This window comes from Tachyglossus aculeatus, chromosome X1 (assembly GCF_015852505.1).
Source record: "Tachyglossus aculeatus isolate mTacAcu1 chromosome X1, mTacAcu1.pri, whole genome shotgun sequence".
Taxonomy (NCBI): domain Eukaryota; kingdom Metazoa; phylum Chordata; class Mammalia; order Monotremata; family Tachyglossidae; genus Tachyglossus; species Tachyglossus aculeatus.
The window spans coordinates 1,486,421-1,496,379 of record NC_052101.1 but is presented as its reverse complement, the minus strand read 5'-3'; positions in this window follow the sequence as shown (position 1 = coordinate 1,496,379).

Sequence of the window (9,959 nt, the reverse complement as noted above, 5' to 3'; positions counted from 1 at the left end):
CATCACTGCCCAGATTGTCTTTGTCCAGAAACGCTCTGGGCATGTTACTCGCCTCCTCAAAAATCTCCAGTGGATACCAATCAACCTACACATCAGGCAGAAACTCCTCACCCTCAGCTTCAAGGCTCTCCATCCCCTCACCCCCTCCTACCTCACCTCCCTTCTCTCCTTCTACAGACCAGCCAGCACCCTCCACTCCTCTGCCACTAATCTCCTTGCCGTGCCTCATTCTTGCCTGTCCCGCCTTCAACCCCCGGCCCAGGTCATCCCCCTGGCCTGGAATGCCCTCCCTCCCCACATCCACCAAGCGTCATCCCCCGGGCCTGGAATGCCCTCCCTCTGCCCACCCGCCAAGCTAGCTCTCTTCCTCCCTTCAGGGCCATACTGAGAGCTCACCCCCTCCAGGAGGCCTTCCCAGATTGAGCCCCCTCCTTCCTTTCCCCCTCCTCCCTCTCCATTCCCCCTGCCTTACCTCCTTCCCTTCCCCACAACACCTGTATATATGTATATATCAATCAATCAATCAATCGTATTTATTGAGCGCTTACTATGTGCAGAGCACTGTACTAAGCGCTTGGGAAGTACAAATTGGCAACACATAGAGACAGTCCCTACCCAACAGTGGGCTCACAGTCTAAAAGGGGGGGACAGAGAACAGAACCAAACATACCAACAAAATAAAATAAATGGGATAGAAATGTACAAGTAAAATAAATAAATAAATAAATAAATAAATAGAGTAATAAATATGTACAACCATATATACATATATACAGGTGCTGTGGGGAAGGGAAGGAGGTAAGATGGGGGGGGATGGAGAGGGGGACGAGGGGGAGAGGAAGGAAGGGGCTCAGTCTGGGAAGGCCTCCTGGAGGAGGTGAGCTCTCAGCAGGGCCTTGAAGGGAGGAAGAGAGCTAGCTTGGCGGAGGGGCAGAGGGAGGGCATTCCAGGCCCGGGGGATGACGTGGGCCGGGGGTCGACGGCGGGACAGGCGAGAACGAGGTACAGTGAGGAGATTAGCGGTGGAGGAGCGGAGGTTGCGGGCTGGGCAGTAGAAGGAGAGAAGGGAGGTGAGGTAGGAGGGGGCGAGGTGATGGACAGCCTTGAAGCCCAGGGTGAGGAGTTTCTGCCTGATGCGCAGATTGATTGGTAGCCACTGGAGATTTTTGAGGAGGGGAGTAATATGCCCAGAGCGTTTCTGGACAAAGATATTCCGGGCAGCAGCATGAAGTATGGATTGAAGTGGAGAGAGACACGAGGATGGAAGATCAGAGAGAAGGCTGGTGCAGTAGTCCAGACGGGATAGGATGAGAGCTTGAATGAGCAGGGTAGCAGTTTGGATGGAGAGGAAAGGGCGGATCTTGGCAATGTTGCGGAGCTGAGACCGGCAGGTTTTGGTGACGGCTTGGATGTGAGGGGTGAATGAGAGAGCGGAGTCGAGGATGACACCAAGGTTGCGGGCTTGTGAGACGGGAAGGATGGTAGTGCCATCAACAGAGATGGGAAAGTCAGGGAGAGGACAAGGTTTGGGAGGGAAGACAAGGAGCTCAGTCTTCGACATGTTGAGCTTCAGGTGGCGGGCGGACATCCAGATGGAGATGTCCTGAAGGCAGGAGGAGATGCGAGCCTGGAGGGAGGGGGAGAGAGCAGGGGAAGAGATGTAGATCTGGGTGTCATCAGCGTAGAGATGATAGTTGAAGCCGTGGGAGCGAATGAGGTCACCAAGAGAGTGAGTGTATATTGAGAACAGAAGGGGACCAAGCACTGAACCTTGGGGAACCCCCACAGTAAGAGGATGGGAGGGGGAGGAGGAGCCTGCAAAAGAGACTGAGAAAGAACGACCGGAGAGATAAGAGGAGAACCAGGAGAGGACGGAGTCTGTGAAGCCAAGGTCAGATAGCGTGTTGAGGAGAAGGGGGTGGTCCACAGTGTCAAAGGCAGCTGAGAGGTCGAGGAGGATTAGGACGGAATATGAGCCGTTGGATTTGGCAAGCAGGAGGTCATTGGTGACCTTTGAGAGGGCAGTTTCCGTGGAATGAAGGGGACGGAAGCCAGACTGGAGGGGGTCGAGGAGAGAGTTGTTGTTGAGGAATTCTAGGCAGCGCGTGTAGACAACTCGTTCAAGGAGTTTGGAAAGGAATGGTAGGAGGGATATGGGACGATAACTAGAAGGTGAGGTGGGGTCAAGAGAGGGTTTTTTTAGCATGGGAGAGACATGGGCATGTTTGAAGGCAGAGGGGAAGGAACCAGTGGAGAGTGAGCGGTTGAAGATGGAAGTTAAGGAGGGGAGAAGGGATGGAGCGAGAGATTTCATATGTTTGTACATATTTATTACTCTATTTATTTATTTTACTTGTACATATTTATTCTACTTATTTCGTTAATATGTTTTGTTTTGTTCTCTGTCTCCCCCTTCTAGACTGTTAGCTCACTGTTGGGTAGGGACCATCCAACTTGTACTTCCCAAGTGCTTAGTACAGTGCTCCGCACACAGTAAGCACTCAATAAATACGATTTAATGAATGAATGAATGAAGGAATGAATGAAGATGTTGTGAACCCATGACTGACCTTATGGCTGGGAAATTGGCCTGAATTATTTGGATTCACAATAATGGGCCTTGTGCAGACAGCCCACTAGGACAATCTGGATAGCATTCCATGACAAAGTCCACCAAGGTGAATAGATAAGCTTCCATAGTATCTCACTGCCTCATCCTTGTCTAAGTGGTTTGTACCACATTAGTCACTGGCATAGCAATGAAACTGTAAATCTGGGGAAGAAGGAGGTGGGACATTCCGGTGAGTCTAGGTTCTACTTCTCCTGGAATGGCTTCTCAGTTCCCCTTCTGGAGTCTCCCTTTGCCTCACCTCTGCCCTCCAGAAGGGCAGTGCCCATGGAAGCCAGGGGTTATGGAGGGAAATGCCCCAAGTGGTCATGAACCCCCTCAAGGAGCTGGGTCAGAGCGGCTTCATTTGTTCCTCCATCGTCCAAGGAGATGTAACATAGCATTGTGAGGGGAATAGTAATACTAATAACAATTATAGTATTTGTTAAGCGCTAACTATGTGCAAGGTACTGTACTAAGCGCTAAGGTGAATATAAGCAAATTGGGTTTGGCACAGTTCCTGTCCCACATGGGGCTCACAGTCTCAATTCCCATTTTACAGATGAGATAAATGAGGCACAGAGAAGTGAGTGACGTGTCCAAGGCCACAGAGCAGACAAGTGGAGGAGCCAGGATTAGAACTCAGGGCCTTCTGACTCCCAGGCCCGTGCTGTATCCACTAGGCCAAGCTGCTTCTCCAGCAGGAGATGAGTGTGGTGGGGCTGAGGACAGAGAAGGATCCTGATTTTGATTTTTCAAAAACATTCCCTCTGTTTTCCTCTCAGTCTCTGTGTCCCACTATGCTTTTACTATGTAAAAAGATTGATGAATCTTCTGTTCAATCAGATGCTATCTGCAGGAACTAATCAGAGGATGTGATTCATGAGTATGTCATAAAACAGCCCCTTCAACTGAATGGGGGATGATCAGATCTAGGCACCCTGGGACTTCCATAATCCAATCAAGGCAATCCGCACTGTATCATGTACCAGCGGGCAGCACACGAGGGGGAGGAGGATGACCGGTGGTGATGCCAAATCCTGTTCCCTGCTCATAACTGCCTCTTTGTTTCGAGTACAGGCTGAACGGAGAAGAGGGTGAGAGGAGGAGGAGGAAGGAGTGGGAGGAGGGAGGGAGGAGGGGAGTCTCTCCTGGGAGAGTCTTTGGTTAGTGATGATCTTGTGATCCCGAAGGAAGATCTTCTGGGTAACTGTGGAATGTGCCTGTCCTTGTCCTACTCGCTCATCCTCTCCTGCCTTTTCTTACCCAGCCTCTGACCACCGACCTTGCCACCATGAGCCCATGGGAACCCTGTCCATTCAGAACAATGTTTCCATTCACCAATTTCACTTCCTTTGGTTACACTAAATGTCATGTGCTAGGTTGCTAATCATCTTCGGGTTTATAAAATTCCTGGCTCATCTGCAGGATTGCAGACCTGGATTAGAGAGCCACCTCCTTCCCTCCTCCTACCCCCACCCCCCTCACTTCTCACCTCACTCCTCCCCTTCCTCCTGGTGGAGTTTTAATATCCTAAGGTGGATACTCTCAATCCCCCTTATCCTTCTCATACCTCCTTCCCCAATTATGCTGTGTTGATGTTCTAGATGTTTCATTAAAGAATTAAAAATTGCATTTTCATGCCTGAGAAATAAGTGAAAGAGAGTGGGCTTTGTTCCAAGAGTATGTTCATTGGGCCATCACATTCTGGGCATTTTCACTGGCAATTCCTAATGACAGCCCAGTCATAGCAGGACCTCGTCGTGTCCAGGCTTCCCTCCACTCCATGCCAGGTGAAGGCACCATTCCAAAGTCTCTCCAGGAGCTTCCTGAGCCCAAGACTCAGGAATGCTGGAATAGCTCAGCCAATGGCCAAGCCTCGGCGTTACAAACTTGTTGGAATCCTTTCATCCCCATGAGGATAAAGGCACAAGATTAGCAGTCACTGAGCAATGGCTCAATAACAATTAAAGACATTATTTCCTAAAAGCACTCTGTGACAAGCTCTATACTAAGCACTGGGGTAGATACAAGGTCGGGCAAAATCCCTGTCCCACTTGGGGCTCACAGTCTAAGGAAAAGGGAGAGTAGGTATTAAATTCACGTTTTACAGATGAGTTAACAGCGGCACAGAAAAGTGAAGTGACTTGCCTGAGGTCACACGGCAAACAATTGGCAGAACCAGAATGAGAACTCAGGTCCTCTGACTGTCATGCTCTGACTGCTCTTTCCACTAGGCCATGCTGCTTCAGTGACATGGATGATTAATAGTGATCATCCTAACCCAATAGTGCAGGCAACTGGCAGAGGCAGAGCTAGAACCCAGGGCCCCCAACTCCCAAGCCTGTGCACTCTCTTGCCTGTGATCTGCAAGCTGCTTTTTGGTGGCCTTCAGAGCCAGTGAGAGCAGGGAGTGTAGCTTTCCCCGGGAGCAACCCTGGAAAAACCCCACTCATGTAAGGGCTCAGTAAATACTGTTGATTGATTGATTGATTGCCCTTGTGGGTAGGTGCTGTGGAACTGAGGGTGGGATAGTCACATGCTTAAGGTGGGGAGAAGGAGGAGAAGGAAGAGGAGGAGGAGCGGGAGGAAAAGGAGAAGGAGGAAGAAGGGTTTGGTGCTGGTGAGGCCAACAACAGTCACTGGAGCCTTCTCTCAGCATCCAGTCTGTAATCTAAAATGAAAACATTTCAATTAAGCAAATACAGTACAATCATTTTTCACTACCCCATGATTTTCTAAATTGGTGTCCTCAGGGCAGAGGATGGTGTGGGGAGAGAATGTCTAGTGAAATAAGCATGAAATAGGATTTCTTAGCCGACACCTTACCCAGCATCTCTATCAGAGAGTGACTTTTTGTGGGAAATATCAGCCTTGTTCTGTGCTTGGCTCTCCAAGGACTTCTCTGCTCTTTGGAGCGTACCTTCCAGTTCAGGGAGATAGGGCAGCTTTGGAGTCACTCTCTTCACTCACACTAATTGATGGAATTAATGCTTCAGTACTAAGGAACTGAATAGCTAAGAACCGGTACAGAGAAGAAAATAAAACCTTAACTACTCAGGCATGGGGATGACGCTCAGAACAAGGGATATAATCAAGAAAGATCACTTTCTTTATTTCCAGTCTCAGACAAATTAACAGGATAAATGCATCCACTGCAACGACGATACAATAATTCTTTGAAAGAGCCACCCTCCAAACTCCATATTTGCTGTCCCAGATACATCCATTTTAATTTGTGCCTGCACTCTATGTGGGCAGTGGTCCAATCCACCAGTAATAGAAGGCTTCAAGCTGAATTTATATGGCACTTCAAGGCCCTACTGAGTGCTCACCTCCTCCAGGAGGCCTTCCCAGACTGAGCCCCTTCCTTCCTCTCCCCCTCGTCCCCCTCTCCATCCCCCCATCTTACCTCCTTCCCTTCCCCACAGCACCTGTATATATGTACATATGTTTGTATATATTTATTACTCTATTTATTTATTTATTTATTTTACTTGTACATATCTATTCTATTTATTTTATTTTGTTAGTATGTTTGGTTTTGTTCTCTGTCTCCCCCTTCTAGACTGTGAGCCCACTGTTGGGTAGGAACTGTCTCTATATGTTGCCAGCATGTACTTCCCAAGCGCTTAGTACAGTGCTCTGCACACAGTAAGTGCTCAATAAATGCGATTGATTGATTGATTGATTAACTGGCTTTGGTTACCCCTTAAGAACCAAAACAAGGTAAGTGCTAAACTCCTAGTTGCTACCACTTACCACAGCACATATAGTACCTATCCTTAAACTCTTTTGCTTCCTACTACCTGTAAATTAGTTTAGCGTCTGACTTTCCTGCTAAATTTTAAGCTTCCTGAGGGCAGGAATTGGGTCTACTTACCCTATTATATTCCCCCAGCTTGACTGGGCTCTTTGACGGGCATGTCTGATTAAGGGGGTGGGGAAAGGAGGGGATGAAGCCCTGTCCCCTGGTCCCCAAGTATTTGTCAGTGAATACTCCATTATGTTGACTGTACAAGCAGTCACGGGCATCATAATGATTGATGGAGGGGCTCCATAGTAGAGAAAGCAAAATCCTTCCAGGGCTCCCCAGTGTGGGGTGGCAGCAAGGGTTTTGGTCTAAGCCGGGGCTCTTCAGAGGAACTATCTAAGCCCTGCCACCTGACCTTATGATGATCCCTGGCCATCTTGCATCCTGGAGATGGGGCAACAATGGTGGTGATGAGGGGATTTTGTGAGACCCAACTGAGATGGGAGAAGGTTATGAGTTCTTAGGAGACTACAAGCCTCTGTCCTATAGACCGTAAGCTCATTGCGGGAGGAGAAAACATCTACCAACTCTGTCGCATGGTACTTTCTGCAGTGCTTAGTACAGTGCTCGGCACATAGTAAGTGCTCAATAACTAGTATTAATAATAATAATAGCATTTATTAAGTGCTTACTATGTGCAAAGCACTGTTCTAAGCGCTGGGGAGGTTACAAGGTGATCAGGTTGTCCCACATGGGGCTCACAGTTTTCATCCTCATTTTACAGATGAGGTAACTGAGGCCTAGAGAAGTTAAGTGACTTGCCCAAGTCACACAGCTGACAATTTGTGGAGACGGGATTTGAACCCATGACCTCTGACTCCAAAGCCTGTGCTCTTTCCACTGAGCCACGCTGCTTGATTGATTGACTAATGGACCCCAAGCTCTTAGTGTGGTGCTCAGCAAACAGTAATTGCCAATTTAACAACTATGTTAGAATTGGTGGATGGGGTGAGAATTAGGCCAGATTTCAGGAACCTGGAAGTATTTTAGAATATTTAAAATTCTGTGCCCTCCAACCTGTTTATGTCAATTATGGAGGATTTTCCAACTCTTTCCCTCACTTTGCCACTAAGATAACCACATCCAGGACAGTCCTTCAGGTAGAGGCGGTGTCCTAGGTGACACCGGGCTGACCAGAACACTCAGTGCCTGCGGACTTGTTCTTCCAGTATGAGGTGGGTGTGGTGGTGGGCCAGTGGATTACAGTTCCTGTTTCTGAGGGATTTGGAACTACATTAATTGTTCAGGATAAGTCCCCAAATTCTTTATTGGCTACTCAATAATTGATTGTTCATTTCCTACATGTGCCTGAAACAGGCTAGAATGCCATTTAGACTCTTCATGGAAGTAGATCTGACCTAAAATCATTTTGACCACAGCTCACGTGCATGGCGACTCAACTGAATGAAACTATGAATTTGTTGTGGGCAGGGAATGTGTCTTTCATTGTATTATGCCCTCCCAAACACTTAGTAATGATAATAATAATAATTGTATTTGTTAAGTGCTTACTATGCGTCAGGTGCTGTACTAAGCACTGGTGTGGATACAAGTAAATCAGGTTGGACACAGTCCCTGCCCCATGAGGGGCTCACGGTCTCAAACCCCATTTCACAGATGAGGTAATTGAGGCCCAGAGAAGTGAAGCGACTTACCCAGAGTCATATGCAGACAAGTGATGGATTCAAGATTAGAACCCATGATCTTCCAACTCCCAGGCCTATGCTCTATCCACTTAGCCATGCCGCTTCTCTAGTACAGTGCTTTGCACACAGTAAGTGCTCAACAAATTGGATTGAATGAATGAATTAATGAACGATGCATACTCTACACAGGCACTTAAAAATTGGAGACAACTTAAAGCAATGGTTGGAATTTGACAGATGTGTTCTTGAATGATCATAATTTTTAACAATGACGGCAGCTTTTTTGCTGTTTTTTGGAGGGAATGGAACACAGGACATTCTGGTTCACTAGAAGGTTGTTGTTTCTCTTAGCATGGATCCAGAGCTTTAGAGTTACTAAAGGCAAGATGGCAGTGAGAATCAGTGTGATCTCATAGATAGAGCATGAGCCTGGTAGAAAGATCTGGGTTCTAATCCCAGCTTTGCTGCTTGCCTACTATGTGACCTCAGGCAAGTCATGTAACTTCTCTGTGCCTTAATTCCCTCTTCCGAAAAATGGGCATTAATACCGAGGCCAATGTGGGACATGGACTGTGCCCAACCTGATTAGCTTGTATCTTCTCCAGAACTTAGCACGGTGCTCTTAACAAATACCATAAAAACGGTCATTTTTTCTTTAATAAAGTTACAGGGAAGGAGGAGGCTTGACCCTGGCTAAATGATTGGAAACCTCCGAGCAACATCAGGAAATGGACCGTCTGCCTGCTATGAGTGGCAAAGCAGTTGTCCACATGCCCGTGGCTGAGCCAAGTCGGGTGGAGAGCAAATTCCCAAGGGTAGAGGGTGACATATCTTTACTTCACCCAGGCTATCGGAAGGTTTGCCTTCCTGAATTAGACTAATGGCACACCTCGATAACTACTGGCACTGTCTCCAGGCCCAGCAGATAGCATAGAGCTGGGTTTTCTGTCTTTGATTAAGCCACACATCTTTCCCCTTCCCTCGATAGTTCGCTCACTGCTTCTTTGCTTCTCTGGGAGAGCCTTTATCTGGTGCCCGACTTAAGGCTTCACAGCCTTGCTATCAGTCAGCACGCTGACAGATGAAGTAAACTGGCCTCCACCCGGACCAGCAGGGTGAAATGAGGTGGGGAGGGGAATGGGGCTTCAGGGCAGATTGATTGGATGAGCCGCAGTGTTTGCTCTGAGGCAGATCTGGCTCCTTGAGACTGACAATTGGCAAGGATCATGCAGGACCCTCTGAGGCCCCTGCGGCTCCACGCTGCTTATCGATTTCTCTGGGAGATCCCCCGACTGCACACATTACCAAATTAGTTCCAGTGTCAGTTGCTGTTTAGCTGGGGTCAGTTGCCGTGTGAGTGCTGTACTTTCTTTCAAGGGTCTGCTGTTTTATAGTGAAAAAGTACAGACCCCACAGAGAGGCTTGAGGAAATACAGACTCCTGAGGCAGAAATAAGTATAGCCCGCCAAGCACGACAATGCCCTGTTGTTCTACCAAATAAGGCCTCTTGGATTACTGCGGCCAGCCCGCATACAACAGACGGAGCCTGTCCGTTTGGACCCAAGTCCTCAATCGAGCATCGCCTAATTAAGGATTGGGTCACGTCTGGGTACATCTTCCTCATTCTTCACCCAAAGTGCTATTTGTTAGCTCCTGCCACGCCCAGGGAGAGGGGTGGGGTGGCATATTTTGCCTTACAAAATGCATGTTGAGATTTATTCCGCTCCACTTGGTTGACGGAATTTCTGTTACTTTTGCTAAATCCCAATTTCACTCAAGCCAAAAGCTAAAGAGGTACAGTAAAAGGTGTCTTTTTCTTTTCACAACAACGATAGTGTTCTGTTTTAGCAACCTGACTAGTGGAAAGAGCATGAGGTTGGGAGTCAGGAGA